We start from the raw sequence: 26,420 nt of genomic DNA, 5'->3' as shown, positions 1-26,420 counted from the left end.
TTTCCTGTGATTTAAATATTTGTCTTTTCTGGTCAGTTAAAGATTAAACTCCCAGAATAGGTGTTGAGCATTTGTCTTCCTGACAGCCTCACCTCTCAGCTTCTTTCAGGGCACAGACTAGGAGCTGCTCTGTGTTGTTTTTGTAAGCATTCTTCCTACCCTGGTTTTGGACTTTGTTTTAATCAATGCATCCTGGCATGGTTTGAATTAGGCTAGTCAGACATTTCCTGTAGGGAAGTAATTGTTCTTTATGCAGAGAATTACTGACTCAGTAGTGCTCCCTGAGATGTTGAACCTTGTAAATAGTACTCATTTAATTTTTTTTTTTGGAACATTTAATAAGTATTTTTTCCTGAGAAAGATGAAGGTGACTTTATTTTAAGAGACTTTAGTTTGTTAGAGGCATAGTACTGGAAAAATCACAAACCAGAGGAACAACAAAAAGGCAGAAGCGGTGTTTCAAGCTCGTATATGTTACTTTGATTTTACAAATATCTGGTTGATATTTTGAGTTCTTGGTGTAATGATTCTGGTTGGGGCTTGGTATTCCTTATTTTCCTTTAGTAAACTTTGCTGGATCCCCCACTGAGACACTCAAGGGCTTCATTCTAAACATCCCATCCAGCATCAAGATGTGTCCTGAGCATCCCCAGCCTCTCCTCTCAGTGCCCCTTGTCTGTCATTCGGTCTCAGAGTGAATAAACACAGGCAGGTAGGAAGCTGCCTAGAGCTGCCCTAGGACTTTGTTTGCTTTCCTGGGGGGAGATGCTCACTTTTGGGATCTGTGCTTCCTGCTGACCTTTGGTTATGTTTACTTCTCCCTTCTTGTAAACAGACAAGCTGATAACACACCTGATTTTTGATTCTTCCCTAGAATATGTTTTAGTAATGTTGACACTTTTTAAGATTTCCCGAGGTGTAATACTTTTAAATACTTATTGTTTGTTTAATATATGTGACATATGTTTGGGGCTCCATTAGTATAAAACATAAAGAAAAGTTTAATTAGTATCTAGCCTTCATGTTGTATGTAAATATTTATAGTTTGATGCCATTTCTAATGACTTTCCTCCAGTAGGGACCTGAGCTTCGTGATGCATATCTTTAATCCCAGCTCTTAGGAGACAAAGGCAGGAGAACTGTTGAGTCCAGGCAAGGCTATACAGCAAGACCCTGTCTCAAAAACAAAAGAGAAAGTCTGTTGTTTGGATTGCGATATTGTTTATCTAACTTATATTTATTCGCGAGTTTATTTACTAAGTGCAAAATTGAATATTAAAATGACGATATCAAATTACATAAACTTCTCACTCCTTGGTCGTGGCAGGTGTGGTCATGGTTTTCTGTGGACATAGTCATTACCCGGTGCTTGATGGACTGCTTTACATTTCTGCTCTTCAGCACCTTTACCTACCGAGGAGCTGTCACCACTTAGTGCTAGATCAGCAGGAACTCTGGAACCTTTCTGGGGAGACTGGAACCTAGAGACCATTTTGATTTGGGCTGGGGTGGTTTCTGAAGGTCCATAGCATCTTAGTGTTAGCACGCAGGGGTCTGTTGCTAAGAAGCAAGCTCAAGTGGAATTTAACACCAAAGCAGCTTCATAGTGAACTTTTTCACTCATGAGAGATACCAGAATGTGTTCAGGAAAGGCTAGACTGACTTACTTATATGTCTAGGACTAGTTACATTAGGAGGGATAATCAAAAGACACCGTTAGTAAGGTGAGAGACTCAGGAGAGTTCCCACAGCACGCAGGTATGTGCCTGCACCTACTGTGGCTGGCCCAGCCTTTAAGCTCTGACTAGCAAGGTGAACTAAAGGTCCCTAGTTCCCCTTCTGTAGAATACATTTGTACTCCAAAACAAGAGTTCTCATGGAAGCTTGTTGGAAGAGTATTTATAACAGGAAAAACAAACCCAGAAACTCTGTTAACAGCTTCGGGAAGGAATTTCCTAATTTCTCTTTTCCCACACTGTAAAATTCTGTGCAACTGTTATCAGGACTGGGGTGCTGATGGTCAGGTGTAAATCGAGAACAAGTTGCTATAAACAGGATTTCATTTCTTTGAAATAAAAATCAACAGAATGAACCATCAGACAAATGACAAGCATGGTCTTAGAGATGTGTGCAAATTTGAATACAGAAGAGAACCTGGAGAGACTTTAAGCCATTGAGCAGAGCTGTTTAGATTCTTGTATAGGAAGATACAACATTTTAATTAAGAAAAAAAGACTAAAAGAACTTCAGAAAGAAATACAGTTTTGGTTAAGATTTTCTAAACTGGTGACATTTTGGTAGGTTGGAAAGGAGAAAGGTAATTTACATAAATTTAACTAATATATATCCATAAGACCATATATTAGAAAAACTGCCTTCCCTTGTTGTTTTTTGAGATTAGGGCTTCTTTGTGCATCCCTGGTTGTCCTCGAACTTGCTCTATAGACCAGGCTGGCCTCAAACTCAAAAATCTGCTTGTCTCTGCCTCCTTGTTGCTGGGTTTAAAGACCTGCACCACCACTGCCTGGCAGCTTTAATAAGTTTTATTTCATAAAGTGTAGACAACTTTTCTAGGTTTCAAAAAAGAAGATGTTATGGGACCAGAGAGATGACTCAGTGATGGGAACTCCTGTTGCCGTTGCAGAGGACCAAGGTCAATTCCTAGTCCTTACATCGGAGAGCCGTAACTGTTGGGCCCTGCCTTCTGAACGCCTGGCTTTTCTAGTCTCTGTGGATGCCTGCACACGCATGCACGCATGTATGCAATTAAACGTTAAAATTGAAAACAAGATATCATAATGTGGGAAAAATATTTACAGTAAATTATGATCTCTTCCCTTATTAGCTAATTAGTTAATGGAAAGACAAGTCTCACCTTATAACACAGGGTGGTCTTGAACTTGCAGAGTTCCTCTTACCTCTTCCTGCAAAGAGTTGGGACTACAGATATATACCACCACTCCTGGCTTTTTTATTCATTTTTAAAGTTAGCACTGCTGAGTCCATTTGTTTATTTACTTATTTCATTTTTTGAAACAAGATATCTTTATGAAGCCGTGATTCTACATAGTAATATTTAAAAAAAAAATATTCACCTTACGGACTGGTATTTACAGAACTGATGATTCAGTTAATGTATGCTTGACTTTTTTTTTTTTTTTTTTTTTTTGCTACAGGAGTTCATGAAGTCCAGGTTAACCTTGAACTTGTGGTTCTCTTTTTCTCATCTTCCAAGTGATGGGATAACAAATAGTAATCACCTTGCCTGGTCAGTGGTTGTTGGTAGTGGTGGTGGTGATGACCATTGTTTAAAATGCCACGTTAAATACTATAGCCTTCCTTCCTCTTTCAGTCATCCTGAGGACTAGGCAAACCTCCCATCTCTCTAAGATGCAATTAAGAGTCTTCTTTGCTGTGGAGAGGCAGAGTTTAGAGAGGGTAGACACAGCAGTAGTTGGAAGTTGAGGGTCTTTAATAACGTGGGCCCTATGTAGATGTTGCCAGAGTGTGCTTCATATTTTCCCCATGGGCGGTTCCTGGTCATAGCTCTAATGTTAGTTTAGTAGACTTTTGATTTAATTATAACTGCTAGGATAAAGTCAGATGTCCGCTCACTTGGCTGCATGCTGAGGCCTGTAGAGGATGGAATGCTTTGCTCCTCACTGCATCTGCGGTCTCCTTTCAGGATCTGTGAATGGCATTCAATTTGACAGGGCTGTTTTGATAAGTGAAGGTTATTAGGAAACCAGGAACTGGATTTAGTGTGGAGTGGAGCTTAGGGCAAAAGGAGGTGATACCTGATGTGGCTAGAAGGAGATCGGGTAGGCACCCAGTGCTGCCTGCCCTGCACTGTACTGAGAGCAGTCATGGATAGAATGTCTTGGCGAGGCTGGGCGTACCTAGCATGTTTCATCCATGCCATGCAACAGTCTTTGTCATGTGCTAAAGCACCTGAAAAATGTGTAGTTTTGTTATATTAACGCTTAACTTCCCTCTGCAGATGCCTTAGTTGCAAACTCATATCAATTAGGTTTAAGGCAAATTCTTTGCTTTGCGTGGTGTGGAGGTTTGGAATAGTCTATGACCATACTGGGAACTTTCAGTCAAGAGTCTTTGAATAGTCTTCCATGACAGGGAAAAAGTGAACATTAAATTCATTGCATTCCTCTTTCTTTGAGCAGAATTTGCAATACAGTCATTCATATTCAGGATAACATGGAAGACTGAATACATGTACAAAGGCTTTCAAACTTTTGCCTTCTGTTTATGTTGCTCAGTGTGAGTACCTATTGCCTAAATGTCAGAAAGAGCAAGAACTGATTTGAATTAATAGTGGCTTCTGGACCTGCTTCTGTTTTCCGTTGAGTGTTTTTGGTGAGACGGTCTCACCATGTAGCTCTAACTGGCTTGGATTCACTATGGAGGCCAGATTTCCTGCCTGCCTCTGCTTTCCTAGTGCTGGAGTTAAACTCATATGCTATCACTCCTAGCTCCTCAGTAACTCTTAAAAACCTGTACCTGCAAATAGAATACTAGTTGGGTCTCAGGGTCTGTATAAATCACTTTAGGACCAATGTTTGCATCGTTATAACTTGGGTAGAAGATCTTGCTTTTTATTGGGCTTTTCCTCCTTCTCTTCTAACATTTTACGCTGTGCTAGAACATATCTGCCATGTGGACACTTGGGATGGTCAGGAGACATCCTGGCAAGTCAGTTCTGTTCTACTGTGTTGTTTCCAAGTACGGAACTCAGGTTGTCAGGTTTGGTGCAAATGGCTCTTAGCCATTGAGCTCTCAGTAGTGCTGTGTTAGATTTGACAGGTGGGAGAGGATGGAGTCATTTGTCAGATGCTGGTTATTTGAGATGCTGGTGCCTGTGAAAGGGGCATCTGGGAGATGATTAATTAATACTACAGTGGAAGAAGCAGTGTGGGCTTACGGCAGAAATCTGATGTAGGGAAATGGAAAGACTGGTGTAACTGGGTGCTCTGGGTGTGGGTGGATGAGAAGAGGCTGTGAAAGAAGAGCAAAGGATTTGTGTCATGAAGTTCTGTAAACCCCGCCTCTGAGGTGGCTCAGTGATGTAAGTGCTTGCTGCCAAGCCTGATGACCTCTAAGTCTCATCCCCAGGACCACATGGTGGGAGAAGAGAGCCAACCTCTACTAAGTTGTCCTCTGACATGACTTCATATGTGCATATCATCCCTTCCCATATAATCAAATTTAAAATAGTGTGCTATCAAGGCGTGCAGAACTCCTAGAGCTGGTGTAGTCGGAGCTCAGAATGTAGGAGTTGAGTTACTATTAGTGTTTTCAGGCTCACTGTGAACCAGCCCTTCTAGACTATGGGTCTGTCAGGAAAGATTTGTTTGGCCCTCACCAGATACTTGGTGTGCTAAGCACACAGATGTCGGTTGTGAATATTTGATTTATGGGCAGTGACTCTTATTTTCCCATTTTATATATTCTCTGTAAGTTTCTTGGCACAGAGAAACTTAATCTCAGGGATGTGTGTGTGTGTGTGTGTGTGTGTGTGAGAGAGATGGGGAACAAATCCTCTAGAGGCTTTGCTGTGTACAGGAGTACAGGGGTAGTTTTTGTAGGTAGGTTTTAGGATTGATCTCTGACATACATAGCGATTACTCAGCCATTTAGTTATGAAGCAGATTTTTCAGATGGCTTCGTTGAGGAGTAGTGTTTAGTGGCGCTTGTGGCCGATGTAGACTCACACTGTAGAGCATTCCAGTTTGTACTGCTCATGGCCACCTTAAGGGCAGCAGAGGTACTGTGCCTGCTGCCTTAGCTTCTCAGAAGTTACTTCAGTTTCTTGGAGCAAGATTTCCCTTGAAAAGGTAGATAGATGGTCTTTCTTGCCCACCCCCCAAAAAGTTTTTAACTTCATTTTTATTTTATGTGTATGGGTGTTTTATCTGTATGTAACTGCCACAGGCCAGAGAAGGTGTCAAATCACTTGGGACTGGAGTGAGTTACTGTCATTAGCTGCCTTCTGGGTGCAGGGAATAAACCTGGGTCCTCTGCAAGAGCAGTCATCTTAACTGTTGTGTCCTCTCTCCACTTGCTTTTTCAGTAGACATGTTGTTGTGCTAGGAAGTGTTCATGAACCCCAAAAGACCACCAAGGAGCCGTCTCCAATGTAATAACAGTAGGGTCTTTCTTTACAAGCTCGGGCTTGAGCTCTCCTCTAACCCAACCCTGACACAGCAGGACAGGAGGGGAAGGTGGAGCAGCTGACCCCTCAGCTGGACAAGGTTTATAGGACAATAGGAGCAAGGGAGGGGGTGATGGAGAGGGTGTCTGGTCTGGCAAACATCTGATAAATAGAATGATTATAATCCGACAAGTGGGTGCTCTGAAGCAAGACCATACACAGTGGCAAACGGTCTGAAAGTACACCTGAAACAGTCAGATTCATCTTTGATTAATTGTTGCTAGGAAGTAGCTAGGGAGTGACTCTGCCAAGGACAAGCCGTGGGGTCCTACCTGGTATGCGGGTGTAGCTTGGAATCTGCTGCAGGTCAAGTTTTCAAGCTATTTTTTTCTTTAAGATGGAGGCTGGTTTCAAGATGGAGTAGGTTTGGCCTCTCATGTCAGTTTCATGATTGGTGCCAACAAGGAAGAGCCCCTGGGTTCTACCCTTGCCTTCCTTCTACTTTGTTTAGACAGTTTGGAAAAAAAAATTAATCTTGTCTAAAATTCTCTGCCTAGAAAAGATACCCAGTAAATTAGAAAATTTATTCTGCCTTTAAAAGTTGAATTAACGTGCATAAAACCATTTAGAAAATTTGCTTGAAGGTGAAAGGTACACTAGTAAAGACACCAATTGACAATCTAAATGTGGAATATGTGACTTTTTAATTTGGGTCAATAGCTAGGTTTGTACTTTAAATTCACATTCTTTTTGGAGTCCTTAAGAATTCCTAGAATGTTTCCTTTATAAGGACCAAATAATCTTTGCTGTTACTGATAAGCAGTAGAGTACATGGTACAAGTAAAGTTAGGTTTAATTTTAATAAAATTTAGCAAGTTGATAATATTTTGAATAGACTTCATTGGGAGTTGGGGAAGAAAATTTGAAATTGTCAGTTGGTGATTCTCTTCAGATGAATTTACAAGTTGAGTTAATGATGAAGCCTGGAATCTAGCTGGTGAGTTGTTTATTTAAAGCCACATGACAAAGAGTGTGCCTTTTATTGGCTTTATTAGGTGAGTTTCAATCAAGTCCAGCTTAACCTACATTTTCTGCAGCAGATGGATCTTTATTTCCTTTTGGAAACGGTTGGGAGAAATTTAATCAAGTCACTAAGAGAAATTCTTAAATTATACGGAAAACGGGGGTCAGAAATGTTTGCCATCAAACAATGCTGCTCTCCTGTGGTCTTTGAAACAAGTGTTTGGCTGTCTGTGGACCATGGCTGTGTCATCTGCATTTGTTAGGCATCAGAGGCAGTTTAGCATTAGTATTCCTGGTTGAAGCTGAGGCTGCTCTAGGATGTGTGAACTGCTGATCACAATCGGGGATGCGCTGCCTCTTTAATATCTTGCTTGCAGATGCATTTTCTAGCTGACCACGCTATTAAGAGCTGCCATCAATCACGCAGCCTTGCAGTTCCGGCTGTTGGGAACGCTGGGAGCATTGGGGGAACCTGAGGGTGGCGGGGCAGGCTACAATTGCGGCAGGCATTGTGTGTGTGCTAGCTCCATGGTGGCGGCCTGGGCGCGTGCGGAACCGACCTCATTCCAGCCCGGGTTTTGCTGGCCGCCGTCGCGCTCCGGCGGCTCTTTCTCTCTAGTCTGGGTCACAGGCACGTGGCAGTGCTGGCCAGGCCGCTGGGGCTGAAGGAGTTCGAGTGAGCGCTGTGGCCGGGGGCCCGGCGCATCCCCAGTCGAGGGCCGGCGCCTGTAGCAGCCCGGACCCACCCGCGCGGCCGGCGCCCGGCCTCCTTTTGTTTGGAGGTGCAATTCACCGCCCAGCCCTGCCCGCCTCCTCGGCTCCGCCCGCCCGGCTCTCGCCCTGGGGCTTGCGGGACCCCGCGCCCCAGGAGGAGGTCTGGCCCAGCCGTGCAGGCAAGTGGCCGGCGGCCTTGTGCTGCGAGGCAACCCAGGTCTCGGGCTGGAAGTTGGACACACAAGTGGCGTGTGTGCTCCCGGAGGTGGGTGTTGAGAGGTGAACTGGTGAGTGTTAGGAGTGGGGAGTTGGTTTTTGAAGTGTCCCATTACATTCCACTTGGAATTTGTTTCTTATTGATAGTTCACAGCACCGGAAATTTCACCTAACGTAAACGGAATAGTAAACGTCTTTGGGGCAGAGAACAGGCAGTTTAAAAGTGTTTCTTGAGTCTGCTTGTTTTTTCTTCTTCTGAAAGTAAAGCCTGTTTGAAGATGAGCAGTGTGTAATGTAAAAGTAGCTGTTTTTACTGAAATTTTACTGCTTGCTGAGGAGTAAAGTAAGTTCAAAAATAAAATGAATTTAATGAATTGGTAATAAAGAAATGCTGATCACCTGTGACTTGCTTCTTGGCCAAAATAACTGCAGTACAGGGTTCTTGACAATGATTACATATTAGTTTAAATCTCTCTCTCTCTCTCTCTCTCTCTCTCTTTCTCTCTCTCTCTCTCTCTCTCTCTCTCTCTCTCTCTCTCTCTGTGTGTGTGTGTGTGTGTGTGTGTGTGTGTGTGTGTGTGTGTGTGTGTGTTGGTCTCTCCACCACCTTGCTTATTAAAAAGTCCTCTGCTGCTATGAGACCTGCTTAACCACTTACTGTATGCTGAGGGAAACACCTCTCACAGGCTACATCGGCTGACTCTCAGTCTTTAAGAGTTACTGGCACACATGTGGCACTGACTCTGTGGGGGCATTGTTGGCTGGAGGCCTCTCAGCCATATGTCCAATCTCAGAAATGGTATGTGACTCAACATGGGGTCAATGAGATTACATTTTTCCCTTTGAAATTGTATTCCTGGATGCTTTCAAGATTGAGACATTTAAGGAAAAGCTGCGAACAGAATTGACAAAGACCTTAAACTCTGCCAAAGTGTGGTATTGAGTTCTTGTTCCTTTTTCCCAGGGAACTCCAAATTTAAAGCAGACACGATTTAAGACCGTCCTTACACATGGGAACAATATCCTATCCACTCTGTGGGCGATTATCTCCAGAAGCACAGCTAGCTTACACATGGGGACACTGCCTTGTCCACCCTGTGGGTGATTATCTCTACACTTGGGGACACTGCCCTGTCCACCCTGTGGGCAGTTATTCCCAGGAGCATGGCTTACATATGGGGACAGTGTCCTGTTGACCCTGTGGGTGATTATCCCCAGGAGCACGGCTGGCTTTTCATGTTCAAGCACTGTAGACTCAGGCGGGGAAAGATGGAGGTCTTTCTGAGTATTTACACTGCTAGGAGAGAACAGGAGACAGGTGTGCAGGTGCCGGCCAGCGACTCCACACGCAGTGCCCTGTGCGGTCTTTGGAGCCTGTGTTTGGTTTTTGCCAGCTCTAATTTAGTAGTGTTGAAGCTATTCAGTAAAGATCTCTGGGCTGGCCTGACGCTTCTCACTCCAGAGCCAGAGCTCCTTGTGCTCTGGCAGGCACTTGTTTGGCAGGCTGCTCTTGAAGTGCTATTTGATCTTCTTGCATGATAAAATTGACTAAGATTACACTTTCCCCTCCCCTTGGCTTCTGAGCGAGTTACATCAATGAGACCCGTTCAGTAATATATTTAAGACCTAACCCATGTTAATTCACACTAAGATTTCCAGAAAAAGGCTTTTTAGATTTTTGCCTTGTTCTGCGGTTTTGCATTTATGAATTGAGGCAAGAGCTGATGTAATGTGGCTCTACTTCCTTTGTGTAGTGTTTTAATGATCCACAGGACCATGCTGTAGTCTATCATTGTGGTAATTTCTGAAATGCTCACGAGTGTGTGTGTGTGTGTGTGTGTGTGTGTGTGTGTGTGTGTGTGTGTGATGTACTTTCTACATTATAGGTGTGTGTGTGTGGGAGAGAACATTTAGGTACCTTCAGCTATGTCTGATTCACTTTCTACATTATAGGGTAGAGCAAGAAAGAGTGGCGATGGCCTGTGGCAACTTGTCAGGAGGCTTCATTGCCCGTGTGTTATGCAGACCAGCTTTTCGATTTAATTAGTGTGGCTGTGTACAGCTGTTAGGTCAGGCGGCACTGGCTGTTCCTACAGGGTGGTTTTATCTTAGAGCTTTTGTGAATTTCCTGGGCTGTTTCTTAATCCCTTGCCCATTGCCACCATGATTAATTTTCAACAAATGTTAGAAACAAAACAAGGTTTTGTTTGTTCGTGTAATAGTTAACTTGTGAGAATTTATTTTTGGTTTTGAGGACCATATAATGTTAATAGGTTTTATATTTACCATTATTCCCCAAGGTCAGAAGGTTTTGCTTGCTATTGTGCAGTCCAAGAAGCAAGTGGAAAGAAAATTTTATAATAGGAAGCCACTATATTGTTTAGTAAAGAGGGAGGAAGGGACTCTGTTCTCTAGTGTTACTTTGTAAAATCAAACAAGTGTTAGCATCCATGGTGTTAACTAAACTGTTTCCTCTTTGTCTTTTATCTTCTCACTGCACCAAAGGCCCTGAGAAGAGATGGTGACCAGGGCCTTGGCCTAGGCAATTCATAGAAGGGTTTAGAAATGTTTCTGTTGAGGGACGTGTGTTCACAAACATAAACTTAAAAATGTGTCACTGGTACCAAATTATTAGGAAGATTTCCTCAAGATTGAAGATTGAATAGATATACATCTTTGTTTGTAGGCCAGTGATGAAGTCAGTCTCTGAAGGCTGAGGGACAGATTGTAATTAGACTGCCCCCTTTCTCTGCCTGGGTCCTTTTACTGTCGTCATCTTGGTGAAAAGATAGGACTGTGCGGCACTTATCATAGGCTTCTAAGACTGTCGGGAACATAGCCATAGCAGCAGACCTGACAGGCAGTGTGTTTATAAATAAAGGCAGTGTGTGGGATCTTCTTACTGTACTGCTGTGGGTGGCGGAAAAGATTATCTTGGATAGACATTCTTTTTAAGTGATCAGAGGAGTGGATTCTTGAAATAACTTGGGGTGAGAAAAGAGTATACTTTCTAGAAAACCTTATAATGTATCTGATTGAGGAAAGTAGAAAGATTGGTGTTGGCAGCAAGGAACTGCTGAATTAAAATGGGAACCGAGGTGTGTCGTAGGCCCAGGCTGAGCACACTAGTTCCCAAGTCCTGTTAGATGTTTGTTATTCCTGACACAGGTCTGGGATATAAACAGTAATAGTGTATCTGGGACGTAGGGGACAGATAACATATTTGTAATGAAAAACATTAAAACAGTAATGCTGACATTTAATTGTTGGGAAACACAACAGACAGTTTCAATGTAGGAAAACGGTGAGTCTACCTAAAGGGTGTGTGTCCTGTTGTAGTCTGCTGAATAATTTACTTACTTTTTTTTTTTTTTTAAAGATTTAATATGTGTAGACGTTTTGCCTGCATCTGTCTGTCTGTACACTACATGTGTGCCTGGTGCCTGCAGAGGCCAGAAGAGGGCATTAGGTCTGTTGGTACTAGATTTACAGATGGGGGGGGCGCACTGTGCAGGTGTTGGGAAATGGAACCCAGGTCCTCTGAAAAAGGAGCCAGTGCTCTTAATCACTCCAGCTCCAATTATCTTTTTAATTATTTATCATTAGTTTTGAGACAGATCTCAGGAAGTGCAGGCTGACTCAGAATTCCTGCTCTTGCCTGCACCTCTGTGGGTTGGCATTAGGGGTGCGTGGCACTGTGCCTTGCTTACACTGGGTAATTTAGAACAATTAGAAGTTTATTTGGCCCATGTCCTGGTAACAGCCTTGTTCAGTAGCTGAAGGCCAAAGGGTTAGAAAGCAAATGGGAGTGAGCAGGGGTGGGTAGGAGTGGGTAGGGGAGGGCATGGCAGGGCATGGGGAGAGCAGGGGAGGGCAGGAGTGGGGTGACTTTCAGAAAATTAGCCTGTTCCTCATCAGTCCACTCATGCATAGCTCAGTTAATTCCTACTAGGCCCTTCCAGCACTGCAGCACTGGGGAATAAGGTTCTAATAGAGCAACAATATTCAAACCATATACTCTGCAGAAGTACTCAGGATAGACCCGACACTTCATGCACAGTGCAGCAAGTGCCCTAATGATGGGCGGGCAGTACAAGAGGACGGAGAGTCCCTGTCCTCACCACTCAGTACAGTGGGAGAAGAAGAAAAGAGAGCATAGTAAATTCATGAAATAGGAGGAGATCACATGGCTGATGATGGTAGCTTACCCTTGTAATTACAGTATTGGAAGGTGGAGGAAGGAGGATTCTGAATAGTTTAAGGCTAGTCCGTGCTACATAGTGAGATCCAGACTAGCCTGAGTTAGAGTTGAGACACTGTTTGAAAGACAACAAAACCAAAAAAACCAATCATCAAACAATAAAAACCAAAGTCAATCCATGAGCATGGCAGTGTTTTGTTTTGAAATGAAACACAATTAAGCATTACTTAAGTGATTTGCTTTTCCTTGTGTGATTAAAAGTGCACTTCTCATGTCAATAAAGGATTTCTTAGCCACCTTTCTACATTGTGGCTCATCTCTCAGATACAGAAAGAGGAAGAGTATTTGAGAAGAAAAGAATATGAGAACCACCAAAACAGACAGTAAATAAATACAGTGATTTGCCAGGTTTAAGCATATAATATTGGAAACTGGGATGTTTGAACCATCATCTGTCTATGCAAGGAAGTATGCAGGCATTTAAAGTCATTACAGCTGGGGCTGGTGAGCGGGCTTATTAGGAAAAGTGCTTGCTGCACAAGTATGAAGACCTGAGTTCAAGCCCCAGCACCCACATAAAAGCTGAGCATAACTGGGAACTGAGTGTAACTGTGGTGCTGGGAAACCAGAGACAGGAAGAACTTAGGGGCTTGCCCACTTTCCCCATCTAGCTAAGTCACTGGATTACAGATTCATTGATGGAGATCCTGACTTTAAAATAGTAAGGTGGAGAGTGATAGAGGAAAATACCCCAGGTTCCATTGAATGCATACATACGCAGAGGGAGGGAGGGAAAGAAAATGGAGAGAAAATTAAGATAGTTTCCCCCCTTATGTTAATCAGTAGCTGTTTAACTTTGTACAGTATGATCCTAGCAACATACCAGTCTTTACTCAGTAGAGTAAGAGGCCAGAAATCAGTCCAGCAGAAGTGCTTGTTACCTTTCTCTGGACAATGGAATTGAAGATAATTCCATTTCTTTTGTGGTTGGGGCCACAACAAACCCAACACGCCTATTTAGTCCTTGTGGGTATAAGACAGATCCATGTCAAAGCCAGGAAACTGAGGCTACCAGAGATTGAACAGTTGGGTAGGATTCCAGATTCTTCTGATTTTCTTTAAATTACATTTATTGTATTATCAATTAGTTTTATTTAATGAGTGTTTGGATGTCTATGCAGTAACACGTGGAGGTCTTCTAGAGTTCTATCGTGTGGTCCTGGGATTGAGTGTCAGGTTTGCTGGCAAGTGCTCTTAGATGCTGAGCTGTCTCTCTGATTTTCAAAACTCAGTCCTTTCTCTAGTCAGTCAACTCTGTTTGTTTGTGACTCAAAGACCTTATATCAGCCACTTCTCCAGTCCTGGATTAATATAAATTTTGATTGTAGTATTTTGTTGCACAAATGGGAAGAGGACTTGTAGATACAGTTCATGAACCATTCCTTTCTTGCTCTCTTGTGTGCAGGTATGAAACTGTCGGCCCCTAATGTTTCATTGAAAGCGCCATTGATGAGGCAATGAGGCTTCCTTGACAATAACCAAGGCTGAAGAAAAATCAGCTAACATTCGTATAAAGTATTTAAAGCATTCCTTCAGGGAGGATGAAGAGTAGTGTTGTTTTGTAAATCCTTGTCTTTTAAAAGGTTTTTAGGGGTAGGGGTGTGTGTGCGTGTGCGTGTGTGTGTGCGTGTGCGTGTGCGTGTGTGTGTGTGGCACATGTCAGCATGTGTGGGTGTCAGAGGAACAGTGTTCAGGAGTTGTTCTCTATAATATATGGACCTAGGAGATGGTCATTAGACTTGGTGTCAGGATACCTTTAACTCATGAGCCATCTTGCTGGGCCACAAACCCCTATTCTTTTTGAAGTCGATGCTTGTAGTTAATAAAGTAAAGGGTGACTTGACCACTGAGCCTCTTAGAAGTGAGAGGTTTGGCTTCAGAGCTGGAACAGAAGGATGGCAGCAAGAGAAACTGCAGCTTAGTGCATTAGAAGGGCTGTAGGAGTTGATGGTGGCTGTATGTCAGCTGTGTTTGGGTTGGGTGGGTAAAATGACTAGGCAATGACTATAAGTAACTTTAGAAAGAAGTAGTTTAATTTTGATAACAATTGTAAGTTATGTATAGATATTTTAAAGAATTTGTGGTATGTTTCGATCTTTATGGGAAAGCCAAGCATTCATGCTGTTAACATTTGAACTCATTGCTCAGTTCTGCCCTAAACAGACCTGCTTTTCCAAAGCCAATGAGCGCCTACTGATCTGGTTTTTAAACGTGGTAGTTTCTGTGCAGCTGCCGAGCCTGAGAAGAGGAAACCAGAGCACACACTCACTGTGATTTGCCACACTGTCACGTCAGAAGCCTCCAGTGGTGTGCGCTGCTGTGTTCACAGCTGCTTTTACCACGAAGCCCCCAGATTATCCGAAAGTAATTTAAAAATAGATGGTGGGAACAGGTCTCTGCTGGGCTTGAGTCTCCGGATGAGAAGTGAACTGGGTGTCTCTGAATAGAATGCTGGTTGATGTTACTCCCTCACATGCGGCCTTCAGGGTTTCTCAGGCTGATTGATTCTTCACATAGAGAACAGGAGGAGTTATTTAGGTTCTTTTTATGTGACCTTCTTTCAGGACTAAGATTGGAGAAATTTTCATTGTATGTGTATGAATGTTTTGCCTGCATGTGCGTCTGTGTACCACATGTGTGTCTGTGCCTGAAGAGGCCAGAAGAGAGCATCGGATTCCTTGGGACTGAAGTTAGAGCAGATTGTGTGATGCCATGTATGCACTGGGAATCAAAGCTGAGTCCTCTGCAGTGTTCCTAACCGCCCAGCCGCCTTTGCAGCCTGGAGAGTCTATGGTGGGTCATTCAAAGGTTTAACCAATTTACTCGTCAGTCTTATCCTCTTAAACATTGAAACATAGTTGGCATGTCATGCATATATAGTATGTAAGGAACTTTTTGGAGTTGTTTTTTTGTATCACGAACCTGTCTTAGTTTATTTTTATATTGTTAAGATAAAATACTTGGACAAAACAACTTAAGGGAGGGAGAGGGTTAATTTGGGCTCAAGTGTCAGACTGTCTTGATGGAGAAGTCACAGTAGCATAAGCTCAGAGACTGGGTAATGTGGCCTCAGCAGTGAAGCAGAGCTAGGCAAGCACCTGCTTTAGGCCCTTTGTCCGTTTACACAGTAGTGGCTCTCATCGAGGGCAGCCCAGATCATCCCCTGCAGGGGTGCTCAGAGGGGCCTCTCCCACCCAGGCGATCCTGAATGTCAGGAGATAGTGAACACTGGTACAGCCTCCAAATCTTTCTTCAAATTGACTGCTTTTTTTTTTTTTTTTCTGTTGTCAAGATTTAACAAGTATTTTTGGGAGGGGCTCAAATTAATAAATTTTTAAAATTATATATATTAATATTTGCCTAGTAAAAAACGTACAGTTTAGGGACAGGCATAGTGGTGTGCACCTTTACATTTTAGTATTTTGGAGGCAGAAGCAGGCAAATCTCTGTGGTTTAAAGCCAGCCTGGTTCACATAGTGAGTTTTAGGCCAGCTAGGACTAGCAATAAACCAGTGAGGAAAAAAAGAGAATAGACCCAGCCTGACCTCAGAATGGTAAGAGCAGCCTTTTCATCCAGAGGACTATACCATAGTCCTTGTTGGAAGGTATGAGATGTGTCATGTGCTCATGGCTTTTCTGAACTGCAGGGCGGAAGATGCAGCAGGTCTTCTGTTTCTATGATCTCAGAGGTTCAGGAGTGCAGTGGGGGTTGGAATTCCATGGGTGGCAGTAATCTTGAAGCCCTGGGCCCATTTGGGCTATGATTTCGGGGTAGGGTATTTTCTTTAGTGAGATGATGTTTCAAAAACAAAACAATAATAAAATGAACAGTTTTTTTCCAAAAGTAAGAGTTTATTCTGGGATTACCATTCTGAGAGAGAGAGAGAGAGAGAGAGAGAGAGAGAAGAGAGAGAGAGAGAGAGAGAGAGAGAGAGAGACCATTGCTGACATCAGGAAAGCATGGCAGCAGCCAAGTACAGCGACAGCAGCACTCAGGATGGAACTCGGGTCTCACCTCAGCCAGTGAGCAGAGTGAGAACTTAGATGGCGCAGCTTTAAAAAGTCTGCCCCCAGTGACACCTCCTCCAGCATGGCTATCCATCCTGATCCTCCCCAACAGTGCTGCCAACTGGGCATAAACATGTAATGCCCGAGGCTGTACAGGGACACCTTCCATTCAGATCACTGCATCACCACCCTGACCCCCACCCCTGGTACCGGGGATGGGACGCCGGCTCAAGGAATTTTAAATCTGTGTTGGGAGTTGTGCTTAGTGTCGCGTGCACTAAAGTAAGAGGCAAGTAGAACTTGGGAGTTTGTGATCAGCCTGATCTGTGTAGTATCACCGTCTCGGAAAGAAAAGGAAAACAAATGCGTGGTTTGATGGAGGACGTGTGTTAATCTGTTTTTGATGGGGCAGTGCTGAGGACTTGAGGACCTTTTGCATGGGAGGCAAACACTCTGTCCATGAGCTACATTTTCAGCCTATTATGTAAGTATCTGCCTGCCTGGTCACTTTTCCGTCATAGGATGTGCTCTGTCTGTAGAGTATCCTTCTCACATCCATTAAATTCTGTAATGAAATGTTTACCGTCCTAGTATTATTAGCTTTTATTTACTAGATAGGTATAGACTTAAAGAATTACATCATTTTCTTTATTGAGGACCATTTTCTGAATAATAAAAACTGAGAAAAGAAGTTTTATCTTGGAGACTATAATTTACATAAATGCCATTGTAACAGACCGTGGGGTAGATACTGTATACTTATTGTCTGCCTCTTAAAGTTGTAATTACTACTGTTGTGCAGATGTGCATATGGAGGTCAGATCACAATTTGAGTCGGTTTTTGCCTTTATGTGGATTTCCAGGATGGAACGGAGGCACCAGGCTTTTGCAGCAAGTTTCTTCTCCTTCCCCCTCAGCCATCGCTCTCACCCGTGGACCTGTTTGTTGAAACAGGGTCTCACACAGCGTGGGCTGGGCTGGCGCTGGCTCTGGTGCAGAGGATGATCTGGAACTCCCTGCACGTCTGTCTGCCGAGTGAGCCGTACCTGTTTACAGTTAGAGCAGTGTCTGGCCCTGCTTGCTCAGAGCATCTTGACTTTGCGTTGATCCAGCTTTTGTCATCACCAGAGTTTCATATTACACTAACTGTTCGCTTAGTTCCCAGAACCAGCCTTCCTTATTTCTGCTTTCACGTTTCTTTGCTTCTTTTGTTTCCTGCTGGTCTGGAACTCCCTATGAAGGCCATGTTGTCTTTAACATGGGCTCCCTCTGGTGGGCCTTCCAAACAATAGGTTTGTGCTCAGGTCACATGTGCATGTGCATGCATCCCCCCTCCCCCTTTAAAAAAGATTGATTTGCTCATTTAATGTATGTGAGCACACTGTCGCTGTCTTCAGACACACGAGAAGAGGGCATCAGATCCCACTAGAGATGGTTGTGAGCCTCCATGTGGGTGCAGGGAATGGAACCGCTGAGCCATCTCCACCTCCGCTGGTGCAGTTCCTATTCCTGTCAGGTTTGCTCTCCTTGACTCTTCTGTGGCCCCTGATGGTGGAGACTTGTAGAACAGCACTTTATGTGCTGGATATAACGAAACTCATGCTGCTGAGCCGGCCTGTGGCTGACCACTTGCTCACACTTAGCTCTTGTTTACAGCGCTCCGACTCGGAGTCAGCTATTAAATTCCTCAGTGACTGATGGCTCCCCTCAGGGTATGATCGAGTGATTATGAGAACAGCAACTGGAAGTGAAGTCTGTCTATTTAGCTTATTATCTGGAGAAACCGTGGCTTTCCACAAGCATTGGCTTTGCATGTGGTGGACTCCAAATGTTAGACACAAATATTTTTAATATAGGCAATCAGCTTTTACGTCTCAGATGAGCTACATTCCTTCTCCTCCCTCGTCACCCTGCTCCTGATCTGTTTTTGAGATAGGGTCTCCTGTAACCCAGGTTGGCCTGGACATTGCTATGTAGTCAGGGATGACCTGGAATTCCTGATCTTCTTGCCTCCCCCTCCCAAGTGCTTTAGATAAAATTCTTAGTGTTGGTTCCCTATTGATTCATAAAATTCATGGGTGTTGAGTCTGAGTGATTGTGACGGCACCTTGTAACCTGAGTGTTCAGGAGGTGCTGAAGCAGAACTGTCAAAAGCTGGAGGGTGTCTGGAGTTGTATGAGAGAATTTAACAGCATGGAGAGAAGACTCAGCAGTGGCTAACTCTTGTAGAGGCTCTGGATTTGATTTCCAGCACCCACACAATGGCTGACACCCATCCCATACTCCATTTTCAGGAGATCTAATTTCCCTAGGTATCAAGCAGTGCACATTGTACACATACATTCAATAATTTAAAGATTTTAAAAGGAATAAATAATAAGAATCCTTCAAAAAGTGAACATAAAAAGTAGAAATTTGAGGGTAGCTTGGGCTTCATGGTAAGGCTCAATTTCAAAACAAAATAATACCACCACCACCACCCCGCCCTGCACCCAGTTGGATATGGTATTTCTTGCCTGTAATTCAGCTGCACAAGAGGCTGAGGTAGGCACACCTCAGATATTAAACCCCACACGTGAGTTTGAAGGTTCAGTCTTAGTGGAGAGCGTGTGATTCCGCGCTAGCACACTCTAGCACACGCAGGCTCTAGGGCTGTTGGAGCTGATGCTGACTTTACATTCCTAATCTTTCTGCTTCCAGCACAGCCTCCTCTCTGTGCCTTAGTGCTAGGATCGCGGGTGTGTGCCACTGTGTCTAGCTTTGCACACTGTGATTCTGCATTTGAGTATTTGAGACAGACAGAGAGACAGAATGCACAGAGAAAACAAATATGTTAAGGTAAGAGTAGGAAAGAACTGAGAGAAAGGGGACTTTGAATGGAGGAGTACCTATGGGATACATGAATGTGTTTATATACTTACTTGAAAGAGTATGTTTTAGTTTTTGATAATGCCGTACATGTATCTGTGCATTCCAATTATGTCCACTCGTGATCTCTCCAGTCACTTCTGCCAGGCATCTCCAGTATGATCCTGTTCCACTTTCATGTTCTCTCTTTTTAAAGTTTTCTTTATGTGGTTTTTTTTAATTTGCAGAGTTCAGTCAGTTGGAATGGGGACTGATCTTGTTGGCTTGATCTCGTGCAGATAACCAGTGAGTTAACGAATGCAGTGGCCACATCATGTTCACAAAACAACATTTCAGACCATCCTTCCCCATGCCCCTGCTCTCTTTTCAGAGATGGTCTTGATTAACTGCTGCTGCCCTCTGCAGAGAGGGAGAAGAAGACAGTCTATGTGTAAACACACAGGGCCATTTCTCAACCTGGCCACGTAGCAAAATGTTTAGTAGGTTCTTTCTAGGGCCAGTGTCTTCCCCAGCTGTGGGCTCTTGACATGGTTTAGAGTGCCAGGCATGGGTTCAGTCTTCCGGAGCAAACCTCACATCTAGTCAGAAAGCAGTTGGTTACCCCGGAAGTGTGTGTCATCATTGCACACGTGGCACATTTTTTTTTTTTTTTTTTAATGAGAAATCCTTTCTTGCTTTATGATGCTTGGTGATTCTGGATTTTGTAGCAAAATTTATGTTTTTTTAAAATGTTTAACTTGCTCAATGCATTGATTTATTGAAAATGTAGTTGATTATTAAAATATTCTAAAAGACTTTTGGTGCTGTTTGAAGAATGCCACATTTAAGGTTGTGCATGTAAAGTGGTATGTGCTTCTCATTATAAAGTCTCCTCAAGTGTGATAATGTAAGGCCGGTGCTGGAAGACAGTGTTATTAGCCCACCTTTGAGAGAGGACCTGTTGTGATACTTCTGTTTCCAAACTAAGGTTATTTTCCTATTGATTTTTTGGAAAACATTCAAGTGAGGGTGGAGAGCTGGTCTGGCTAAGAGCTTGATTTTCTGTCAGAGGACCCAGGTTCAATTCCCAGCACCCATCTCTAATTCCAGCTTGTTCGTGGCCCTCTGGGCACTTGTACACTTGTGGGGCACATAAATTCACATAGACAGACATACACAAAATATTAACCGCAACCTGAAAATCATACAGGTAGATGTATTTATAAAATTCCTTTCATAATGAAAATTGGCTGATTTATAACTTTTGGTATTTTGTAAAATATCTATTTCTTGACCAGGGCTATTCATGTCTCCTTCTCTTCTGTAGGAAATGGTTTGTGGGGTTTTCTAGTCTTGGAGATTTATAGAAGAGTGATTTTCTTTCTTGTCTTCAGCAGGGTTAGGTAATGAGCTTCTTCAGTCTTGAGTAGAGCTATTAGATCTGAAGAGTAGTGCCCTTTGGTGCATCTGTTCCTAACAGACCAGAAAGCCTAAAGTGGGGTGCAGAAGGCCTTGTGGAGCTGGGCTGTGCACTGCTTCTGTGTAGCTGTCTTCTCCTTTTGCTTGAGTCCAGGTTTTGTGTCTTGATGCTATAGACTCTTAGCAATTAAACATTTCTAATGTGTGGTATTTCTTTAATTTGATTTATGAGGTCATTCACTGGAAATTTGGAGTTTATACATATTCATGTTTTAGAAAAAGACCCCCCCCCACTTTAAAAAAAAAAAAAAAGAAGACGATGATGATGACTCAGATTCAGAACCCTGCATGTGCCTGGTGCAAGATCCCTATCGCAAACTCTACCCCGACCTTTAAGACCTTTAAACCTCTGCTGATTCTTGTGTTCGCTTGTCACTTACTATTCATTCACTCATTTCTTCGTGTGTGCATGTGTGATTATGGAAGTTGGAGGAAAACTTACATAATTACATACCTTGAATTCATAGATATAGAGGTGTTAGTAGGATTAGGAAATAAAGTTATTTTTATTTTGTAGATAACAATTTTCATTACCTGTATACCTGGAGTCTGAGTTAGTGAACATTTTAATCTCAAACCTGGAAAGCATTCATAAAATAAGTGATTGTAATAATTTTTGGTAAAATTCAACTAGATGGGTTATTAAAATTGGTACAAGTATAGTTTTTCACTCAGAACAGAAACTGATTGTATAGGCTAAGCAATTCCAGAGGCTTCGATGTTAGCACAATTTATATTGAATTTAGAAGAATTTCTCCTGTCAGAGTCCATAAATTACTAGTCAAGAAATTATGAGGAACACACAGACTGTACTCTAAGGAAAGGGACAAGTCCCTGTCACACAGAGCAAAGCCCATGGGTGAGGAAGAGAGAAATCCCTGTCTGTCAGTGGCCTGAAGGCAGTAACGCCAAGTCAGCCTATCTCACCGGGACTTTGGAGGTTGTAATGACGAGAGAGCTGTGGAAGTGTTTGCTCTGGAGTGGATAGTACTTAAGGGCTGATTTCAAAAATGGAAAACCTAGTTGGATTATCGTAGTTGACCAGATCTTTCAATATGGATGAGGATTCTCCCTCATTCTGGGCCTACTTCCTAGACGGCCTTAGAATTCCAATCAAGGATATTCTTTTTTATTTCTCCTGAAACATTGAGACATGTGTCATGCAGCTGCCTGTGTTGTTCTAGCCTTTGCCTAGGTGTCAGGTCATGTCTATCCTTAAAAAAAAAAAACACACACACACACACACACACACGAAGAGGGGGGGAGAAAAAAGGGAGAGAGAGAGAGAGAGAGAGAGAGAGAGAGAGAGAGAGAGAGAGAGAGAGAGAGAGAGAGTCAGAGACAGAGAGACACCGACTGACCTATATAGATTGGTACCCAGCCTCATAATTTTGTTTATAAATTTAAAAACACATTTTAATATGTGGTCAAATTTGGCACAGATTTTTATAAGGGAAATAATAGAATACTAGAGAGAGAATGAGTAAGCCAAGTAAATGTTTGCCTTTCTGCCATAATGTTAGATGGTGAGCAGTGGCTTGTAAAACCCTAGACTTAAAGCACTTGACACAAATATTAATGGACACATTCCTGGTTATTATAAATAATTTAGTTGCTGAATAGTTGCCCATGAGATTGCTATCATTTATTCCTTTTGTGTAGTGTTCCTGCCTGGTTACGGTTGTGCTGCCTGCCACTGCAGGGCTTTGTCCCCAGCCTTTAGCCGCTGTTGTGCTGTCTTCCAGTTAGTTTTTCTTTCCGGGAGGTTTCAGTTACTGTTATGGAAGTTGGGAAAGAAATGGTTTTAAAAACCAAAGAAATCTATTTCTTGGGAATTCCCCATTTTTACTATTTCTTTGTGTTAGTGCTTATAATTATTTTATGAAGTGTTTTTATTTTTAAAACACTTGAAGATTTTTATTTTTATTTTGTTTTATCTTTTCTTACTTTCATTCTCTGGCTCTCTAGGTATGAGGTTAAGCCTTTCAAAATTATAGTCTGTATTTTAACATATATATGGAATGCTTTAATAACAAAAGCAACCAAACAACCGACCAAGCATGCAGAATCACGCAGAATGTGGGGCTTTCTGGCTCTTATACCATTGAGAAGTGATGCACATAGGTACATATGTATATATTTCTGTGTATATATACATGTGTGTATATATCGGTATATTTACATGTACGTACACACATACATACATACGCATGCACGCACATGCCCCATCTTATCTTGGATTGTAACATTCTTAGTTTGCAGTTTCTAACCTGAGGTGGATATGAGCAGTGAATAAAGGTACTCTCACTTCCAAATTAGGACCTGACTTCACTCTGGAGGGAGTGGTATAGTTCTTTTTTCCATCCCGACTGATTTGTTTTTATTTCTCCCCATCCCCCAAAGACCCATTTAAACAGAGCTGTTACGCTTTGCAGCCTCTCTATCCTTTCTGCCTTGAAGCACACAGTTTTAGCCCCCCTGGCTGCTCAGCTTAGACGCTTCTGGACTCTCCTGTCCCCTTGCTTTTTCTTTTTAATTCATATCTTTTTCTGTCTTGTTCTTAAATTATTCCTTACTATTTGTCAAGTCCTACCCAACTCTTCGAAGTAAAACTGGAATTCCCAGGGAAGTTTGTTTTCTACACCATCATCTTAGTTTTGCTTATTTTTTCAGATTCACAAATCCTTTGGCTAGAAGCTACTCATGTTTTGTCTTCTGGTGACAGGTGCTGGTTTTTTGTTCAGGCACCATCAGTATCTCGAACTTGAGGGCAAAAAGAAGTAAATGCTCTAGAGAAATAGAACTCAGACGCTCAGTGTGTTTTTCTGCTTGTAATAAAAGAATAACCCAAAATGTCAGAATAGTAATCACTGACCAAGAACAAGTTTCCCTGACTCCCCTCATTCCCACTGGCTGTGCCCTTGGGAGGAGTCTTATGCATGGACCTCTCCTCATGTGTCTGGTAGCATTCTCCCAGGTTCTTATTTTATAGCCTCTACTATTGAATTACATCATGAAGACTATAGGTCAGGTTGTTTTTTGAGACAGGGTTTCTCTATAGTCTTGGTTGGCTTCAAACTTGCAGAGATCCACCCACTTTGACTCCCTGAGTATTGGGGCAAAGGTGTGCACTACCACTCCTGGCTATTATCAGATACTTGGGAACAGTTTTATACAGGATGTGAGCTCAGAGCCACAAGTTCTTTTGCTGCTGTTCTTTCTCTGCGTGAGACTCCATGATAATCAACCCCACAGCAGGTCACACTGGTGTAGTGCTCACAGAGTGCTTTGCAGTGTAGCAAGCACTCTGGAGGAAAAGCAATGAAAACACATGTTCTCAAACCTGCAGTCTACAGGAAAGCAGACCTCTGCCCATCATCTTGTGTTATACATACAGAAATAACATACCAACTTTGTAGAAATCAAGGCTCTGTTTTTATGATGCAGGAAAATGGGCAGTCTCCTGCACCACCACAGGACTGCTGTTCAGGATCACAGGAGCCCTGAAAATGGATACACGTATGAGTTTTCGAGACTGCCATTGCTTATAGCCCATCACCAAAGACTCTAGCTCTGCTTTTCAAGCGATGGGGGATGTGTGCAGGCATCAGGGCACTTGGTATTGGAAGGAGCGCTTACAAAGAAAGGGTGCTGAGCAGGTGAGATCATGGGACTCGGGAGCAAGACCTGCCGGGGTGGCTTCCTTGGTCAGGTGTAGTGGGGGATGCAGCCTTGCTTGGTTTTTCTACAGGCCAAGTTGTGGAAATTGCTGGAAGAATTCCATTCTGCTCTGGGCCTCTGGCTCTTCTTAGAACGATAATCTATTGGCTTTGTGAAAGACAGCAGTAAAGTCCACTGGAAGCAATTAGGGTGGATTAAAAGAGAGTAGTTTGCTGATGAAATAGGATTCTTAATGTTTTTTTCTAGATCAGTGGAAATGGATTTCTGTAGTGACAGGCGTGTTCTTTCTTTGATATGACAGCTGCTGGATACACATATTTAGTTGGAAATCACTTAAAATTTGGGGAACTGGTTTTTATATTTTGTTTAATTAAATCCATAGTCCTGTAGCTAGTAGCCAGCTGTTTGTCATTACAGCCATCAGATGACCTTGATTCAGTGACCTGACCTTGAATGAGGGACATCTGAGACCGTCTCTGTTGTGGTCACCTCTTTTATCATTGTATTTTCTTTTAGAGAACTTTGAGATTGGGAGCTACTGCTTACGTAAGATAAAACCTCAGAGCAGCCCTTTAAAAGGAAGAGAAGAGGGCTGGAGATGGCTTAGTTGGTAGAGTGCTGTGTAGCAGACACAGGTCTCCTCCCATCATCATATAAGCTGATTAGAAATCTATAATTTCTTGGAAAGCAGAAGCAGGAGGATCCCAATTTCATGCAAGCCGCAATCATGTCATGTGCTCCATGTCAGATGGGCTACACTGTGTAGAGAGACTGTCTCAGAAAGCGGGGAACAGGCTGGAAGATGACACAGTGGCTAAGAACACTTGGTGCTCTTGCACGGAACCTAGGCTTGGTTCCCAGCACCCACATCAGGCAGCTCATAATTGTGACTCCAGTTCTAGAGGATCTGACTCCCTCCTTCGGGCCTCCTTAGCATAGCACAAATAGACAACAGGCACACGTGTACACACACACACACACACACACACACACACACACGGAAATAATTTTTTAAAGAAAGCTCAAAAATTGTCAATGAGAACCGTATCAGTTTACCTTCAGAATCTGTGCTCTTTGATTATGAAAGAGGAAAACTTGTTAGTGGCTAATGAAAAATGAAGTCTAATGAATTGCACTCATCAAATGTTTGAGTGCTTTCAAGGTAAATATGGCCTACTGCTTGCTCTTGTGGCTTTAAATAGAATCTTGGAGACCATGTTTCTTTAGGCAAGGGAAAGTTGACCTGACTGGAAGGGTTTTTTAGAGGAGTGAAGGCAAGCTTCTTACTAGTAAAGTAAATGTTCCCTGGAGACTTCCGCTGCTGTTCACTGGAGATTCTCTACAGCTGGCTGTACAGATGGGAACTGCCCAGCTCCTCTCCCTGGGCGCTGTACACAGATGGACTTCTCACAGCGGTAGGGTGTGTGCCACTGCCTTCCTTCTCTTCACTTTTGTCTTAGGGGAAAAGGGAAGGGGCGAGCCCAAGCACAGGCCTTCCGGGAAGGCAGCCCAAATTGGTGAGTAGGGAAGGAAAAATGACCAGAGTAGCCTTGCCTTGAAGGAAGAGTCAGTATTTTATATATGAGCTGTGGAATGGAAATATTAAAACTTAAGACAGAAGACAGGTAGCCTTTATATATAAAGTGCAAGAATTGGGGACCAAGGTGAGAGGACTAGGAGTAAAGAAGGGTAGTAGTGCTTCCTTCCCTCCATGGTTTCTTCCAGTCTTGTACCATCTGATAGAGGAACCAGCAATGGCCCCTTGCATGCTGCCCTCTCTGTCCTATGTGACAGTCCTTTGGTTGATTGGAAGTCGGTTCTGCCTTTCCCACTGGTGAAGAGTCTGGATTGCAGGTGCACTGAAGCCGGAGTGGTCTCTCTTCCTTGGTACCCTAGGCTGCTGGTTGGATTGAAGGCTTTCTTCCATACTCGGTCCTCTTCCCCTCAGTAGTTTGTTGACTGCTTGTGCATTTACTCATTTATCGTAAGTCGGGGATTGAACACAGAGCTTAGCACCTGGTA

General features: G+C 43.0%; 1 protein-coding gene across 6 annotated transcripts in view; it reads left to right on the top strand.

Annotated features, from left to right (window-relative positions):
- The window catches only part of Rere (arginine-glutamic acid dipeptide repeats), a 334,126-nt gene that overhangs the window by 81,323 nt on the left and 226,383 nt on the right, over positions 1-26,420 (top strand). Inside the window, exon 1 of one of the 6 annotated variants that reach the window (XM_032894213.1) lies at positions 8,106-8,171. The exons of the other annotated variants lie outside the window; for them this stretch is intronic. The gene's annotated coding sequence lies outside the window, so the exon portion shown is untranslated. Of the gene's footprint in view, positions 1-8,105; positions 8,172-26,420 lie in introns of those variants that run through there. 6 annotated transcript variants of the gene reach the window in all.

Source organism: Rattus rattus, chromosome 1, assembly GCF_011064425.1.
Source record: "Rattus rattus isolate New Zealand chromosome 1, Rrattus_CSIRO_v1, whole genome shotgun sequence".
NCBI lineage: Eukaryota > Metazoa > Chordata > Mammalia > Rodentia > Muridae > Rattus > Rattus rattus.
Note: the sequence above shows the minus strand (reverse complement) of the source record. Positions and strands in the feature narration are given on the sequence as shown.